Source organism: Tursiops truncatus, chromosome 7 (genome assembly GCF_011762595.2).
Source record: "Tursiops truncatus isolate mTurTru1 chromosome 7, mTurTru1.mat.Y, whole genome shotgun sequence".
NCBI classification, from domain to species: Eukaryota; Metazoa; Chordata; class Mammalia; order Artiodactyla; family Delphinidae; genus Tursiops; species Tursiops truncatus.
This window is the reverse complement of record NC_047040.1, coordinates 19,605,997-19,624,832: the sequence shown is the minus strand read 5'-3', so window position 1 is coordinate 19,624,832 and position 18,836 is coordinate 19,605,997. Positions and strand designations below refer to the sequence as shown.

Below are 18,836 nucleotides of genomic sequence, written 5' to 3'. Positions count from 1 at the left end.
ATACTGAAATTTAAAGCCACAAACATTTCAGCAAATACAAGCTCCTACCATGCCCAAGGATCAGCCCTCAGGCCAGAAGTGGCAGCCTCTAAAAATAAACACTCATCCAGAAGTCCACGGCCAAAAACAAGTGATCAGACAACCGCAAAACAGGAACATCCTGATCAACACACACACACAACAAACCACAGGCCAACCAAGTGACGTCACCCCAGCACCAGCACCGACATGCCCGACAAGGCACATCGTCCACACGCAGCCCCTGGGGGCTGGAGGCTCTGCCCATTCACTTAACCCTCCAGAACCATCTCTCTGCCCCCAGTTTTCCCTGGGGCTTTGGGGTCTCAGCCAGCAGCAGGCCCCAAGTGACACCGGGCCAGAGTGTTGCCGCAGCCCAGGGCTCACAGCGATGGCGCCGGTCTGAACTGGAAATGGGTTTTGGCTGAGAAAGGTCTGATTCTCCGAAAACCTGCCCCGTGTTCCGGGACCCCAAAAGGCTACTAAGATGCAGCTATACACATGCTGCCTCTCCCAACTCACATGGCATCATCCCTAAAGGGGCCGAAATGCAGATGAGAAGCTGCCCCTCATGCTGTGGCCTTCCAAAGAACCGGGCTCCATGTTCTACACACAAAAAAGAGACTCTGGCTGGCTGTTTCCAGAGGAGAAAAGTATTGCAGACAGAAGGCTCTCATCCACTCAGATTTTGGAGGGTGGTTCCCGTGAGGATGGGCCCCTCACACCATTTAGTGGCAGTCCGAAGAGCTGTCTTTCCTTCTCACTGTACCCAGAAAGCTGCTGGCCCATTCCTAGGCCCTGGCCCTACTCTCCAGCCCACACAGTGAGATGACAGAGTATTTCTCCTGGGCCTGGGATCTCCTCCATCCCCTGAAGCCCCTCATCTCCCAGGTCCATGCGCACATAGGCCGGGAAGCAGCGGGGAGGAGCAAAGCAAAGGGTGGAGTGTCCAACGCCCTCCCATTTATACTCAGAAGGCAATGAGAACCACTGGGTGCAAGCCAGAGCAGATCTGAGAGCATTCCTTCCTAGGAGAAAGCAAACCCACCCCAGCCTCTCACTAGGGTTCACAAAAGAAAAGCTGTTGGCAAGAGAGACAAGAAAGCATCTTCCGGGCTTGCCTGGTGGCGCAGTGGTTGAGAGTCCGCCTGCCGATGCAGGGGACGCGGGTTCGTGCCCTGGTCCGGGAAGATCCCACATGCTGCGGAGCGGCTGGGCCCGTGGGCCATGGCCGCTGAGCCTGCGCGTCCGGAGCCTGTGCTCCGCAACGGGAGACGCCACAACAGTGAGAGGCCCGCGTACCGCAAAAAAAAAACCAAAAAAAACATCTTCCAAGACAGGGAGGGAGAATTCACACTGATTACCACTACCTGATATCTTGGCCCTCTGGGCCACGCCTTACTCTTCGCTGACTTTGAAAATGCCAATATCAAATTTATTCTGCCACGACGTCATTTACCCCGACATGGGCTACTGTTCACAGGAACAACATCAGGATGATAACTGCCAGGCAACTAAGGCTTAGTAAGAAAATCGAAGAAGTGTAGACTGTTTAATTGAATCCCATTTGCCAAGTACAAGTGGAAATGCCTGTTCCTGATCTCAGAGAAGGGGCCGGCTGCTCCTGATGCCCAGTGCTGGCAGCACGCTCCAGGCTGTGCTACACCTGCACTGGGTCATCTTCCTTTTCAAATCAAGAGGAGAAACTGAGGACACCCAGGCCCCTCCTAGGTCTGTCAGCCCCCGTGAGGGCTCTGCTGAAATCCCAGTGCACCTGAGGGGCACGAACACCTGCTGCTCCCATCAGGAGTGAAGGAAAGAGCCCACATCCCTCACGCCATACAACACGCTTGTCATCCCCTTCTCCCCATCAACCACGTCCACATTAAGAGCTATTTACCAGGACCGCAAGAAGCCGGAACACCATGTCGGTTTCAATCTATTAAGGCAGGAAGGGCAAAAGAGAGAGGCGGGCAGAGCAAAGAGGAGTGAAACAGAGTGGGGGAGGAGGAGAGGGGACTTCGAGAGGTGAGGGGAGATGGCTTCAAGGCTCTTAAGGGGCCACCAGATCCATCTTGAAGTCCCAGCAGCCTCTATGGGCCCAGCCAGTTCAGGTAAAAACATCTCAGATGAGAGGGAGTTGGACACCCAGTGGGAGGGAGCAGGGGATAGAGGGAGGGACCTGCCTGGGTGGAGCTGCGGGTGCTGAGAAGGGGAAACACAAGGTATAGGCAGCCCAGGGGGCTGAGCTCCCAGGCCCCCAGCCCGGGCCAGCCTGGACATCCTGCCCATTTCTCTAGGGAAGTGGAGAAGTCTCTTCAAGGCCCTGCTTGCTATGTCTGATTACGCCTGGCTCTTCCCAGCAGCTGCTCCAAGCCCTGGACTCCACCCTCAACGCTGAGCTGGATTGCAGCAAGGGGCCCTTATTCCACGGCGGCCGTAATCCAGATGTGCGTGTCATGCTTCTGGAAAGCTCTGAGGAAAATCCCCAGCTGACTTGGACGTGGACCTACTCTCTACTCCCTACCCCCTAGGCTCCCTCCACTGAACTGCGGAAGTTCGGGTGTAGCTGGAAGCACAGCACAGGCCAGTACGCAGGAAAGGAAAGATGTGTCCATCCCACACACTTCAAAAGGAACACAAGAAATAAACATGGGATGCTAAAGTGATAAAGGGTCTGGGCAGTTGCTGTCTAATTTTGATGTTCATAAGAATCTCCTCCGGGGATTGTTAAAAAAATGTAGATTCCAGGATCCCATCTCCAAAGATTTTCACGCATAGATCTAGGGTAGGGCCAAGAATCAGCATTTTAACTAGCTCTCAGGGGCTTCTGGGTAACATCTTGGGAAACCTTGACCCAGGTGGTCAGTGTTTTGAGCCCTGAGGTTAAGGACCTCCGCTTCTCTCACTAATGTCAAGTGGGGAGATGTCACTTATTTAGGTGTCAGAACAGACAGGCCAACCGGGAAAAGTCAAGGGTGCCAGCCTGGTGGACTGCAAGAAAGTGACTCAGTGACGAGAGACCCCTCCCTGTCCAAGAGCAGACCCGTTGTGCACAGTGAATGATTTATTAAGGTCTTCAAGATGGGGCCCTTCATGATAAAAAGTCCTTTGGGTCCACGTCCAGCAGAGTAACAGCTCATTACAATACATTACCCGGAGCAGTGATGACCAACCAACGTGGAGGAAAATCAGTGCCGTGCCAATAGGAAGAGGCACGGTGCCCACCCTGGACACAGGCGGTTTAGAGGCAGACGGGGGCCCCAGCAAGCCAGGAGGGACTCTCGGCTCCTTAAAGGTGGGAATGAGGCATCAAAAACCACGTGTGTCGGGCAGGTAGGTGAGCTTTGACAAACAGTGAAGCTTGGCCAGGACGCAGCCAGGAGAGCAAGTTCTGGGTGTGTTATCCCTTTAGCCACGACCTCTTCCCCAGCCCCGGGGTGGGGAGGTGGGCTGAGGCTGGGGGGGGGGGGGGCGGGGCGGCTACTGAGAAGCAACGTGTGAAAGCCAGAGGAAGGGTACCAGGGAGGCCAGAGGGATGCAGTTCTGGAGAGGAAGCAGAGCGGAAGGGCCCCTCCCGCCCCACCCCCTCACCAGCTCACTCAGAAGGATGGCCCCCATCTTAACGGCTAATTCAGCTTGTGTTAACCACTAAACCTCCTTCACCACGCGGAGCCCGGCCTCCGAGCCCATCAGGTAAAGATTCAGATGCTTACTTGCAGGTTTGCTGAGTGACAGGATTCAGGCGCTGAGCACCTTGAGGTAGGCCTGGCACATCCACAGGCACGCTAACCTCTCCCCTTGCCGGCCATGCAGACCTTTTATCATCTGGCCCCCACCTGCCTTTTGAAGCCTCCCCTTCACTGTCCTCAACACTCCAAACACGCCCCACGCTACTCACACTATTCACATGCTCTTTCGCACCCTGTGCCTCGCACACGCTGTTCCCGCTCCTGAAAGGCCCTTCCCCATCCTGCTCCCGCAACTCCCAACCTCCCTGGCAAACCTCTTCCTCCTCCTTCAGGCTCACTGTGAACCTCTCTGGGAAGCCTCCCCTGGCCTTACCCCTTTCCTACAGTCCACCAGACTCAGATAAACCTTTTTCCTGTTCCCACTGCACTGTTCCCATGACTGTAACACTGGTCACCCACTGGACAGACACTACTGTCGACCACGTTTGTCGTCCCCACTAAGTTCCTTGAGGAAGGCCTTGACCTCTTTCTCTGTCTCCTCCAGTCCCTGGTTCGCAGAGAGCACCATTCACAATGCGGTCTACGTCAACAGTGCCTCTTGGGTTCAATGCACAGGTCACACAGCTATACAGGATGGCCCTACGGAGCGCAGGGCCTGGAACGCGTGAGGTGTTCCATCAGGCTTCTTGCAGAACATTAACTAAAGCTTTATACAGTCCTGTCAGCCACTGAGATACTGTTCTCCCACTGCCACCCAGAGAAGTGGAAAATCAGGGACTCCAGGTGGACCTCGAGCTTCTCCCAAAGGGAAGAGACACACCGCAGCCAGAATATCATGAAAGACGGGTGTTGGTAGCACAGGCTGGGCCCCGTGCAAGTCCTTGTAGATTGGCCGAGCCAGAGCCCACCCTATGGCATCCCCCACAGGACGCCTCAGCCACGCGCTAGCCCAGTCCAGTGGACATTCGCTTTCCTAGCCGAGGACCCCCCGCGGTATCTGAAGAATTCCCCCCAGAATGCCCAAATACAAATTTTGTACATAATTTCAGAGAGGTGATGGACACCCAGGGGAGGTGTGTGAGGAGGGGTGGAGGATGGAGAGAGCTGTGGGGAACCTCAGCCCCATGGCTCGAGCATGGCCTGGGGGTCCTCCTGAGACGCCCAGGCAACGGCAGCAGGGACCTCCTGTGGCCCATCTGTGACAGACCCGGACTCCACACATGCTGACCTCCCTGCGCAACCCTCGCAGCCAGCCAGGGCCTGAGGCAGCCCTTTGTTCGAAACACAGCTCACAGAGAGTTCTAGAACTTCTCTAAATAGGAAAGGGCTTCCTCGGGGGCTCTGAAGAGCTTCAGAATTAGGGGTTGAAGACCGAGTCTCTGCAGGGGAACCACAGAGAGGAGACACAGCCTCTGAGAGGCAAAGCGGGCAGGTGACAGGTGCAACCTCAGGGACTCAGGTTCACAGTGGGAAGTGTCCACTGGTGCCACACTGACAAGCACGGGGCCCTGTGGGCAGGGACGGATGAGTCCGGGTGTGGCAGGCACCTGTCTTTCTTCCTGTTTAGCAGCACTCAGAGGGAAGCCACTGCATTTTCAGATACTGGAGAGAAGAGAACAAGATTCTTCCCAGGGCTGCTGTCAATCTTTACACAGGTGGCTCTGTCCCCTGTACAAGGGACCTCACCAGGGTCACCCCAAAATCTGCCTCTGTGGACCCAGGGAGGGTCCACACCTGGCCGCCTCCACCAATCTGACGAGGCAAGAAAGAAGGAGGGAGGCACTAAGCCCAGGGCCCAGACAGAGCCCCCGTCTGAATTTCAGAAGATGGAGAAAGTCACCATCCAAACAGAAATGGAAACCAGAGCCGCCTCCCACCAGCGGCTCCTGCCCGTGGCTCCCGGGACCAGCTGAGCCGTGAGAGCTTTTTAAAAGCCATGGGGTTTGGGGAGCTGACGTGCCTTGAGGACTCAGTTAATCCACTGCCCACCCCTCATCTTACAGGACAATGAGGTTCCGTAGGCTCCGGGAACCTCCCCCCGAGGTCACCCAGCTCGAGGGCTACAGACTCGCCTCCCTGCTTCAAAGTACAGCGCTCTTCCCCCTAACGGTGCTTCAAGGTGAAGACGCTGGAGGAGCCTGGGGGGCGGGGGCACTCTCCAGCTGCGGCTGCAGACCAAGAACCTCACGATATAAGATACGGAGCTGGGTCAAGTGATGATGAGAGATGTGTCCCCAGGGCCTCCTCAGGAAGGACCCACACACTTTACACAGATACCATCTTACTTGCATTCCTCCAGAGAGAGGGGAGTAGGCACAGAAAACCTCACGGTGACCTTTCTTTCAGACCCAAGGGACCAGGGCCTGGAGGGTGAGTGACCGGCCCGGTCACGGGCCAGCCCACGCCAGTGGGGTGAACGTGAACTTGCAGACCAGCCTCCTGACTCCAGCCTGGACTTCAGCTCCCACGCCGGGCACTATAACCAGAGCCTGGCACTCCCAGGCCCCTCCCTCGGCCTATCCGGGCAGCAGATATCACAGGCACACTCCGGATGGTAAAAATAGCTCCTGAGCCCACAACAACCGCCGTCCTTCTTTGCCAGGCCAGGGCACCCGCCTGGACACTCAGAGATTCCTGGCCAGGGGCACAGTCGAGCCGCCAAGAGCCCTGCCAAAGTTGGGAGAAAGCCATGAATGGGAGCCCACAGGAGGCCAGTGGGGGAATGGTCAGCCCCGAGGGTGCCACAAAGTTCAGACCACAGAACTGGGGGTGCGGGTGCTGTCCTGAATAAACAGGAATGTTTCAGGGGCGAGTCCATGCCTCTGCCACATGCCCTCTGCCCATCCCATTCGCTCCCGCCATGAACCACTACCCCAAAGGGTGAGGCCGCTCAGATCCACTGCCCCCCTCCGACGCAGCAACCCCTCAGACCTGAGGCGGCGGCTCTTACACATTCCAGGGCAGCGAGTCCAGGAAGGAGGTGGCCAGGTCGGCCCCATCTGCCTCCAAAGGCAACGCCAGAGGCCACAGCCCCACGCAGCCCCACGCCCTTACCCGGTCCAGGTCCACGGCAGCCCCCAGCCCCCAGGCCCAGAAGCCACCCTCCACCCTCTCCCCGGATCCCGCGGAGAGCCACACGAGGACACACACCGGAGAAACAGCCGCCCGGCAGACACTTACCCTCTGGACAGAGAGGGAGCGAGGGGAAGGAAAAGAAGCGCGCTGAACTGATCTCTGCTCCTTGTGCCTCAAGTTTCAAATAATCCGTCCATGGCTGCAGCTCCCAGCGCTGTCTGTGTCCTACTTGGGCTCCCTCGGACTGTCAGAGGTGGGAGGAGCCAGTGCCGCCTGCCTGCCCTGCCCGTGGCTCTGGAGCGCACACACACACACACACACACACACACACACACCACTCCCTCCCTCTGCCTCTCGCTCACGCGCACGCTGGAGCTCGCGCTCGCACTCTCTCTCTCTCTCTCTCTCTCTCTCTCTCTCTCTCCCTCTCTCCCTCTCTCTCTCTCTCCCCCTCTCAGCTCGGCTTGCTCTGCCTCACTCTGGCTTGTAGGAAGCCAGTGGGATAAAACTCTGTCTGTAATTTCAGCCAGCTGGGTCCCCAGGGCTTCACTTATCATCCCGTAGCTATGCAGCTCTTGAATGACATCACAGTGGCTTCCCAAGCCCTCCACATGGAGTGAGAAGTGGCCAGGCCAGCCCATCTCCGGCCCCAGCTCCATCCTAGTCCAGCGATGGCCCCAGCCCCGTCCAGGCCCAGCACAGCCCAGCACAGCCTCAGAACTGTCCCGGCCCGGCCCCAGTCCCAAACCCACTGTGGCTCCAGGACCCAGAGAAGAAGTGGGAGAAAAGCGGCTGGGACGTGAGGGAGAGGGAGAGGGAAGGGTGAGAGCTCCTATGAGGGTATTGAGATTTATTTCCCCAAATTTTTCCACATTTTTTCCCCATTCTCAGCAAATGAAAGGCAGAACAGATGACAACAATTTTCCAGCTGCTGAACAATAAGGTGGAAATCTTTTTTTTCCTCTCTCTCTCCCTCCTCGCCACCCAGCACACACCCGCCGCAGGGCAGTGTCTAGGAGCCAGGACACTTCCTTGGCTTATAAAAGGAGGAAAACCCCCACAAGCTCCTATATCTCCCAGAGATGACCCTGGGGTATCACACACGCAGGATGCTGGGAGGGATGGGAGCCCCAAAGTGAGATATGCAGTGGAAAGCTCTGGATTCTGACCCAGGAACCTTGACCGTTCTTGAGGCCTGACTTTGGGAAGGCGAGTGTGTGTCTGGCTCAGGACACTGACCTGCCGGGCCACCTGAGATGCCTCCAGGTCACTGGCTACTGGTATTCCGTTTGTTCCCACCCATGACAATCACGAATGGCTGAGAGGATAACTTTTTGGAGTGTAGGTGATGTCTACCCTCACATCTAAGCAGCTAGATCCAAAAGAGCCCCCTCAGCTAGAAGCCACACGAGCTGCCCAAATGACCCCACCATCAGCCTGGTGTGCCCTGAAAAGTACCAGTAGTCCCTAACTGACAGCAGGACACCAAATTCCATCTCTTATTTGCGTTTCAATTGAGTGCCCAACCCAACTCCCACAGGCAGTAGGAGATGGCCTAGGATTTGAAGCCAGGCCAGCAGTGGCTTCGAGCCCGGTGTCTCCTTGACCGAGCCCCAGTTAGTTTGCCACCCCAAAGTGCTTCTGCAGCCACCCCACGCTGACGCCCAGACCTTTCACAGACAGGTCGGGCACCACAGGCCCGGGAGGGAGAGGCATGTCGGGTGCAGGCCACCTACTTCTCCCTCTTCGGAGCAGACACCTCATCCCTAGCCCCCTCCCCATTGCCAGCATCACTAGTTGCTTCTTTCTGAGAGTAAAGAAGAAAAATAAGAACAAAAATGGTTCTCTGTATTCTGGCCCTTGCCTTATCTTAACGGCATTTTCACTGATGAGATGGCGAACACCCCAGCCCAGCGTCAAAGACTTCCCAGAAACCATCAAGAATGGGGAAGGGAGAAGAGGGGTTGCATGCCTCAGGCTCCAAACTGGGGGCAGAAGGACTTCCAGTTTACCCGGCGCAGGACTGTTGTAAGGCCACAGTTTGGACAAACTACCGTAATTATCTTCTTACCTCCATAGAGCCTTCTGGGACTAACTGACAAACCCCAGGCTCTTGAAAGGGTATGGTCAACCAGTCCGCCCAATAGTCCCTACCCTTACAACAGTGTTAACCTAGACTTTATTTGCATACGACCTTCATGTTTATCTGCACATCTGAATCCCATCCATAGTATTATTTTGATAGGATTTTGTAAAATTTTTAAAATAAATTTAACTTCCAAGTAGTTCAAAGCATCAATATCCACGATATCACAGATTTGGTGTGAAAGCTACACACTTCCTCTTCTAATATGCTTTAAAATAAATAGACTTAAAATCATTTCATATATAACTACCAGTCTGGCCAATGTACCAGACTTTGGAAACACCACCATACAACAGTCTCTGTAAGTAGCAACCCGATCCCATGGTTCTCTGCTACCATCCAGGGACCGGCTGCACCAGAAGGCTCTGGGGAGTTTTATCAAAACCCTGACCCCCTGGCCCCACCCCAGACCTCCAGAGGCCGAATTGCCAGGGGTGGGACCTGGGAATCTGAATTGTAGAACACTCTCCAGTGGAGAATCCTAGGCAGCCAAGTTTGGCAAAAAATGGTCCTAGCTGTACTTCACTGTTTTCAATTATAGGGACCTTACTCCAGAAGCCCGTTTCATCATTACATGGCTCTAACAGATAGATTTTAGCTCCCTGACTTTTCCACTAACCTTGTGGTGCCTGATTGGGCGGCTCAGACAAGCCAAATCTCAACCACATGAGAGCTTCGGACACCGAATGGGATGTGCAAGTCCTCCGGAGCGTCTCCTTTGACAAACAAACCTCCCCCACTCCCACCCGCAAAGCCCCCGAGCCCACCGTACCTCTCTTTGCTTCTCCTCACCACCTGAGCACTTGTTACCAGTGGTTCTTATCACTGAAGCAAGGGACGACCCGTGTGGGCCCTCTGACCTACGAGGAGCACCACAGGCCTATCACCTTCCAGTTTCTGGAAACCATGCCTTTAATAATGCAACCTAAATTTATACCCAGCCCTTCTGACTCGTTTCACTTCAGCATCTGCCAGGAACACAGTGGCTAAGAACACGGGCTTAGGGGTCAAGCCGACACTGGTTTAAATGCAGACACTACTACTTACTAGCTTCGTGCAACCCTGGGCCAATTACTTAATTTTTCTGAGTTTCAGTTTCTTTATCTATAAAATGGGTATCTCAGAGAGTACTGCAAAGACTGATACAATGCGTGTAAAGCACTCAGCACAGTAAAAAGCACACAGAGGTGCTCTAAATGAGGCAGCCACGTATATACAACCACCATCACCTCGACATCTGCTTCCCAATCTTCCTTCCCTACCCGGCCCACCCCGAACAGCACCTCGGTGACCCTAGCTCACTGGGCCCAGATGAAACACACCCAGTGCTTAAGCTTCAGGACATATCATTTGGCCTGTCCTTTCTCTGCTCAAATATCATGGCATCGAGTGTCCAGCAAAGAGAAGAGTCTCACATCCCAGACTCTGAGGATGGGATGTTGTTCAATCAACAAACACTGGGTCTGTCCCGGCATCAGTTACCGCCAACAGTATGCCTGAAAATGTCACCCCCCTCCCCCCTCAGAGATAGCTTCAACACCAAGGACCAAGAGGAGGGAGGGGTGGCATCTTTCCAGACCTGGTTTTTTGCTCTCTCTCGTAAGGAACAAAATGACTGAGTGTTTTGGTTTCTAAGAAACCCAGTCCGAGAACAGAAGCAGGAAGTGGAACAGAGTGTCTTCACTGAAGGGCTACCTCACACCCTACGAGGGTGAGAGGTGAGGTCCCAGAGACAAGAGACTGAGGCGACAACTAGACCGGTGGTCCTCCCCCGAGGCGATGTACTCTCCAGGGAACATGAGGCAATGGCTGGAAATATCTGGGGTTGTCACATCTAGAAGAAATGCTATTGGCATCCAGTGGGTAGAGATGCTTCTGAACATCCTCTAACACACAGGACAGTCCCATGTCCAATGTCAATGGTACCACAGTCAAGACACCCCGAGACAAACTGAGGGCAGAAGGAGTCTGGGGTGTGAGAGACAGAGCTCGGGACTGACTCAGGAGTCCTGGGTCCCAGTCCCAGCTGGGCCACTAACTCACCTTGTGACCTTGGCCAAGTCATTTCCTGGGCCTCAGTTTCCAAAGTGGTAAAATGAGAGAAAAGAGCAAGATGAGCTTTGCACTCTCAAACTTCTGGTTCTAAGCAGAACACAGGGAGGAGGAGAAAGGCCTGGCGTCCCAAGGCTCAAGGTGTGAAAGGTCTGGGGGGGCGAGGGAGGACCCTGGGGAAAGGCCACTGCCTGGGCTGGGTGTGGCGCAGGATGTGACATAGAAACAAGTCACAGACCCCCGCAGGACCGCCCAGCACAGAGGGAAGGCAGGCTGACCCAGAACTCAGGCCCCCCTCGCATGGCCCCAGCCTTCCAGGGTCTCCACATGGTACCTCAGGAAGGCAGTGGACAGGGCCAGGCTCAGGAGCCTGTTCCCTGAGAGCTGGGCAGGAGCCTCCGCACCAGAGGATCACCCAGGAAGGGAATTGCCAACTCCCAGGCAGATGGCTGAGCTGGGCAAGGGTCAGGGTAGGTCCACTCACCTCCCTCCTGCCTCTCCCCACTCGGATTGCCCCCCGGGGCCTGGACACCACTTCAGTAGCAGTCCTCACTTGGGAAGGACGGAGGGAGAGTGGGGAGAGGGGCCGTGGGCTTGGGGAGCCAGGAAGAATGAGACAGCACCACGGAACGGGGAGGGTGCATTTGAACTACGTGCTTGCACGTTAATGGATGTTCTCTCCTTTGCTTCCACAACTGCCCTTCAAGGTAGATCCCTGAAAAAGAGACCGAGGCTTAGCGGCGGGGGCTTGATCAAGATCACACTGCCAGGCTCACCGATGCTCAAGTTCTTTCTACTTCCCAGAGAGGAAGGAGGAAGGAAGAAGGAGAGGGACGGGCAAAGGATGAGAGCTTGGAGGACCCCGTGGGACGAAGGGAGTGGAGGGTAACAATCAAATCACAATGTTGGTTTAGAACAACCCGCCCAAACCCCACCATCCAAATGAGTGCTGCCCCCATCAAAGTGGTCCCTGGGAATTTGTATGCCTGTATCCTAATGTTGCTGCCAGGGTTCAGAGCATTTCTGGAAACTTGTAGGGAACTGCCTCAGAGCTGGTTCACCACTCACACAATGAACCCGTCTTTGCACTTAAGGTCGATCCCATGTCAGTGGTGCTTAACAGGCCCACGAAGTACCTCACCTAAGTACTGGTTACCAGGCTGGCCGTGCTTCATAACGACAGCTCCCTTCACTCTGTGGGGTATGCGGGGGGCGAGGGGTCTGCGGGGTTCTGTGCACGAGTGCTGGGTGTTTGCAGAGGGCTCTCTGTGGTTCTGTTTTGAGTGGGTGTGGGGATGGGGGTGGGTGTGGGATCTGGGTGGTCTCTGCTTCCTTTCCCAGACGGGTCCCTCGTGTGCATGAGTATAACGAGGCTCGGGTAGGCATCCCCGTGGGGGTCTCCCGGCACTCGTGTGCAAAGCTCACACACAAGCAGGTGCGGGCAAGAAGCCGGAAGGCGCTGCTGCAGGGGGACAAGCTGGGAGTGACCCTCTTGATCCGCAGGGGCTACAGCACCATGGGGCACAGGCCTGGACAGGAGACAGGAGACAGGGAACCAGCCCAGGCCTCTTTCTAGCCTTGTGAAGAGTGCCTGCCTGGCCCTTGAAGGCTGTTAAGCAGTGTGCAGAAAAAGCGGGACGGAGAGGCAGAAAGGAAGCAGGAAAGATCTGAGAAGCTTTGAGCTTTCATATCAAAATCTGATCTCCCTGCCCCTGGAGAAGGAGAACAAACACTGAAGAACACTTTGCTGCTAACAGTTTTTTAAGCAATCGAAGCACCACCAGGCGAAAGTCTCCAATGAGCACCGGGGCATTGACTAGCTGCAAGGATGTAAAGACATGGTCCGCGATGAGAAAGGATGAGAAAGGCCGCCAGCAGCTCCTGGCTCCCAACCACTGACAGCTCTGCACTGCTTTCCAGAACCAGGGGGCCCCACCGGCAGCCTGGATAAGCCGGCTGGGGCTGGACCAGGCCCTGGCCCTGGAGGGTGGGAGGGCAGTCCAGCTGGCCTGCCATCTGAGGCAGGATGCCCCATGTCCCTGCAGGAGAGTCTCGCAGGTGCAAATAATGCTTGAGCAGAAAAAAAAGAAGGGCAGGAGAAGGGGGAGTTTGGCAAGGCTCCCAAGGCCCCTTTGCATGCAGAACCTGCTGGGGCTTTGTCAGAACCCTCTAGACACTGCCTGTTCTTTCATGTTCATGCACCATGGTCCCTCACCCTATCTGGACAGGTGTGTGGGGTGGAGGATTCTCCTCAACCTCAAGAAAATCCAGTCCTGCCACCAGCTCCCCTATCTCATGTGCCTCAAAAGCAAGACAGCTTTCCTGGAAGTCAGACCCCCACCCCGCCTGCTGCAGCTAAAACTTACTCTCTCCAACTCCGCTCTCCAATCCCTAACTGGCCACCGCACAGTACACAGACCTAGAGAAAGTGTTGTCTGGCAGCAACAGCAGTAGACTGGGGGTGGGGGGCGGTCAAAGGGCCAGAGTACTAAGGAGTGACTGTGGACAGGCCTCAGTTTACTCCTCTGTGCAATGGGAGAGTACAACCAGATAGATGGTCTCTGAACACCTGGCCAACTCTAGATGCTCAAGGATCTAACACAGAGAAGATGCTCAACCTGGCATTTTCTCTGTGGACCTGATGCTCCTCTTCTGCTTGGTCTTGCCTGGGTGGCTCCAGGCTCCAAACTCGTCCAAGGCTATTTCTGCAGCAGACAGAGAGCCCCTGGGGGCTAGAACAGAAACAGTGACTTACAGAAAGTCGGGAAATACACGCCAGGCTGCAGAGGTTCCGAGGGCCATGCAGGGCAATAAAGAGGCTGATTTATTTTCATCAGTGAAATGCTGAAACCCAATCCCTGGAGCAAGCTGACCCAGCAGGCGCGGTGGGGAGCTCCCCACCTGGAGCAGAATTAGCTAGATCGCAGCCTCCCAGGTCTCACCCCGGGGCTGACAATGGGAGGGACAGAAGGGGAGGCCAGGGTTGGCCAGCTCACCCAGTGTGATTCCAGGTCCCTCGGGTTGGCCTCTTCCCACCCTTCCACTGGCCTGCAAGGGTCTCCGAAATGCAGGCACAGCAGTGTTAGGTCCACATGCCCACTTGCGTGGGGCAGAGGGAGCAGAGGGACAGGAGGCAGGGTGCCTCAAACTCCTGCCCTCGTGAAGCCATGGTGAGGAATGGTGGGCATCAGAATCCCAGCTCTATGTCTTCCTGGCTGTGTAAACACCGGGAGGTTACTTAACCTCTCTGTGCCTGTTTCCTCATCTGTGAAATAGGAACAAGAGTACTCAGCTCACAGGAGGGTCATGAGGAGGAAAGGAAATAATGGGCACCTAACAGAACCTCACACGTGGAGGGTGTATAGAGAAGGGAGATATAGATTTTCCTCCTAGTGCCTAATCAAATTGCTGATTGGGAGTGCCAATTAATACAACGCTTATGGAGGCCAGTATGATGCTATCAAAATTATATGGGCTTCCCTGGTGGCGCAGTGGTTGAGAGTCCGCCTGCCGATGCAGGGGACGCGGGTTCGTGCCCCGGTCCGGGAAGATCCCACATGCCGTGGAGCGGCTGGGCCCGTGAGCCATGGCTGCTGGGCCTGTGAGTCTGGAGCCTGTGCTCCGCAACGGGAGAGGCTACAACAGCGAGAGGCCCGCGTACCGCAAAAAAAAAAAAAATATTATATATGCATATTTCTTCCATCCAGCAATTCCACTTCTAGAAATTTGTCCTACAGACAGACTTGCACAAATGAAATGGTGTTACGCACAAATAAAAACGTTACTCATTGCAGAATTTTTGAAAACAGCAAAAGATTAGAAACAACCTAAATGTCCATGTTACTTAAATACAGTTAAATAAAATGCTAGTTAAATAAAACACAGAACCTTTGTACAGTGGAATGTCATGCAGGTGAAAAAAATGAGAAGGCTCTGTTATTATTTGTTTGAAAATTATTATTTGAAAAAATTATTTGAAAATTATTTGAAAAAAGTGAGAAGGCTCTTTGTTATTATTTGTTATTATGAAAAGATCTCCATGCTTTGTCATTAGATGAAACTGCTCAGGTACAAGCCAGATCCTTACGGTGGTTACCGGACCCTAAATGATCTGGTCCCCATTACCTCTAACCTCATCTCCTATTACAACCTTCACTGCAGTCACATTGGCCCCTTTGCTGCTTCTCAAACATCTTAGGTGGGCTCCTGCCTCAGGACCTTTGCACTTGCTATTCCCCCTGCCTGGAATGCTCTTCCTCAGCGATTTGCTTGGCTGACTCCCTCACTTCCTTCAATTCTTTGTTCATATGCCCCCGCCTCAGTGAAGCTTAGGCTGACCAGCATTTTTTTTTTTTTTTCGGCTGTTGGGTCTTCATTGCTGCTCACAGGCTTTCTCTAGTTGCAGCAAGCGGGGGCTACTCTTCATTGTGGTGCACAGCCTTCTCACTGCGGTGGCTTCTCTTGTTGCAGAGTATGGGCTCTAGGCACATGGGCTTCAGTAGTTGTGGCACACGGGCTTCAGCAGTTGTGGCACATGGGCTCTAGAGCGCAGGCTCAGTAGTTGTGGCACACAGGCTTAGTTGCTCCACGGCATGTGGGATCTTCCCGGACCAGGACTTGAACCCATGTCCTCTGCATTGGCAGGTGGATTCTTAACCACTGCGCCACCAGGGAAGTCCTGACCAGCTTTTTAAAAAATTTCAACTCACTGCTCGACGCCCATCACCAACAACTCCCAATCACCCTTACTCTGTAATATTTTTTTCCCAGAGTATTTATCACCTTCTAAGATGCTCTCTCACTTACAGCTGACCCTTGAACAATGCCAGGGTTAGGGGCACTGACCCACCCGCCCCTACCCACTCACCACCCACATCCTCACACTGAAAAATCCACATACTGCTTTCTCTGCCCCCAAAACAAAAGAGTTGAGAAATGACTCACCCAAGGGCAGGAAGCTGAAATAGTTTGGATAGAATCAGGACTCAAACCCTAGTTCTTTTGATTCCACATATTGTGATCTCTAACTGAACACAAACTTTCCCCCACAAAGATCCATAAATAAAAATACAGGTATTTATTGAAAAAAAACTGTGTATAAGTGGGCCTACACAGTTCAGATCTGTGTTATTCGCGGGTCAGATGTACTCATAATGTCTTTTTAAAAAACGTTTTATTGTCTGTCTTCTCCCACTAGAATACAATCATGACAAGGGCAAGGATCTTTGTTTTGTTCACTACTGTATCCTCAGCAACTAAATAGTGACACACAGTAGATACTCAATAAATATTTGTTGACTGAATAAATGAATGTTAATGCAGACAGTCCACATACCAAAGAACACAAATGATTTGGCTTTTTCTTTTTTTCTTCTTCTTCAATACAGTGGATTCAAGGTTACACCTATAATCACATCATTTTCACTCTCTTGCATCCTGATATGTTTTCTCAAATGGAGGAGAAAGAAGCAGCTTTATGGCCGCTCCAGCAATCACCATGGCCCACAGCCTGGCCATCACTGATGAACAGTGCCGTGGAGATTAGGACCCTGGAAAGACCCTGGGAGCTAGGCCTGCTCTGCCCCCAACTGTCTGAGGGACCTCTGCAAACGGCCCAACCCCTGAGCAGAGGGAGCGGCTCACACAGGAATGGAGCCTGGCATTTGCGTGATGCCAGGGGAAAGGTTCAGTAGGAAGAATACAGACCTGCAGCCAGAGGCCAGGGTTCAAAGTCCAGTGCAACAACGGGGATGGTCGAAACTGGCACTCAGGGAAGCACTGCATAAAGTACCACCCAAGGTCAGGTGGTGGTATCAGTAACAACTAACATCAACTGATGACTTACTATGGAATAGGCACAGAGCTAGGCACCCATCCGTTATCTCACTTCATTCTCAGCCTATAGGAGAGGTATATCTTTGTCCCCATTTTACTGGGGAGAACACTAAGGCTCAGAAAGGCTAAATGATTTGCCCAGGGCCAACAGCGGGCAGGAGGCAGAGCTGGGCTTGACCCCAGGCAGCCTGAGTCCCGAGCCCAGGCTTTCAACCACTATGGTGCCTCTACTGCCTCCCAAGGATGTGGCTTTTGTCTCTTCTCAGGCCACTCTAAGATACTGTCCTTCTCAACCTCAGTGGAGGCTGCCTATTACTGAAGGTATGTGAGCTCAGCGACTTTGTCAGGATTTCAGAAGGTCTCTTGGCAGGGGGAGGAGCATAGAGAAGAAAGAGATGTACGGGGATGAATCACCCATGAGCAGCTGGGGAAGTAGAGGGAGGGGAACCATGAAAGGAGAGAGGACGGATCATCCTCCAGATCCCAGACCCACTGAAACCTTTTCCCATAAATGGTCCCCATTGGACAGAAAGCAGGGCCTGGGAGAGTGGACCAAAAGGGACGGGCTCTGTCGCCTGAAGAGAAGCGCACCAGCTAGTAGGCAGAAGGAATGGGCAAGACACAGACAAGCTCCAGGGAGGGCGCTGCCTCTCAAAGGCTGGTGGAGAGATGGGCCCGAAGGCCAGCACCATTAGTGAAGGAGTTAAACTTTGCCAAGAAGCAAAGCGGCCTCAGCTAGCACCTACGAGCCAGCTCCAGGCCAACTGGCCTGGACGAGGAGAAGGAGGGTCAGGCACAGCCTCCAAAGGCAGGGAGGAGCACCCAGGGCCTGAATAGGTCCAACAAGGAATAATCCAGAAGAATCCAGAAAGACAACTCTCACCAGCTCCATTCTCTCTTAGTACCCATCACTCAGTCACATCCACCGGGCAACAGATCTGGGCTCCAGGGACCCATCCACTGCAGGATTTTGTGTGCTGTCTTTCCTCTTAATCTCCTGGTTTGTCCTCCCCTCCTGGACCCCGTAAATATGGTTCCCTTGGGGCTCCCCTCACCCTCCCTGCACCTTCTCCAACATTCCCATCTTCACCAACTCCTGCTTTCCACTGACATCCTACCCAGCCCACCATGGGACGGGGGGCAGTGGTGAGAAGGAGGCCAGAGTGATTTGACTGCTTTCTTTCCCTCTACTTTCTAGACTTCAAGCAATGTTGTTATGCCACTTCTAGATCTGAAAAGCAATTCTGTTTTCACTGCCATCTACCCTCCCAGGCCCAGGACACATGCAGCCCCTCTGCAAAGTCATCCACCTCTGATCACCACCATCCCAGAAGCTTCTTCTCTCCTGAGAAGCCTGGCTCTTGGCCACGATTCTTCTCCATTTGGCTGTGGGTCGCGGTGGACGGTGCACTTGTCTGATCTGGACGCACCCCCTCCCTGCCCTTGTCTGCAGGACTTTCTACAGCACCAGGGCTAGCCTAGGGCCCACCATCTAGTAGGTGATCTATAAGCATTTGGGAAAGAAAGGAGAGAGAAAAGGAAGGGAGGGAAGGAAGAAGGAGGGGAGGGAGCCAGGGAATGATGGGTGAAAAGCAGCTTTAGTTGGGTCCCCAAAAATATTTGATCAATGGAAGCTTGTATTTCTTTTCTTGGACGTGGTGAGAGTCCGTATCTTGGGGTCTCGCCGAGCCCAGCTAACTTGCACTTGTCTGCACGTCTGGCAGGAGCGGAAGCAGGGAGGGTGGTTGAGGGGGAAAGACTGCACGTTCTCCTCTTCCCCGGCCTGGAGCTTGATATTTGAGCACAGCAAGAGGGCAGACGTGCCGCTCAGGCCCCTGGCCAAGAGCTCTGCGTCTGCTCCGAGTGTGGCTCCGGCCTTCCAACCTCCACCTGATGGCAGAGATTACGGAGGACCAAAGGCACATTCAGTCAGGAGGGTATTGGTTTACTGAATGTTCCACGGGCAGACACTGCTCTTCAAGCCTGCCAGCTGCCTCCCAGAGCAGGGCCAGCTAAGG

The 18,836-nt window shown here is 54.1% G+C and overlaps 1 protein-coding gene and 1 long non-coding RNA gene across 11 annotated transcripts in view; one reads left to right on the top strand and one right to left on the bottom strand.

The window, feature by feature from the left end:
• Positions 1 to 18,836, bottom strand: part of TNS1 (tensin 1) — a 205,251-nt gene that overhangs the window by 50,275 nt on the left and 136,140 nt on the right. The gene's annotated exons all lie outside the window — the stretch shown is intronic.
• On the top strand, positions 11,348 to 16,452 carry LOC141279139 (uncharacterized). The gene is made up of 3 exons (XR_012332978.1): positions 11,348 to 11,457; positions 11,695 to 11,868; positions 16,371 to 16,452. It is a non-coding gene; the product is annotated as an uncharacterized lncRNA (long non-coding RNA).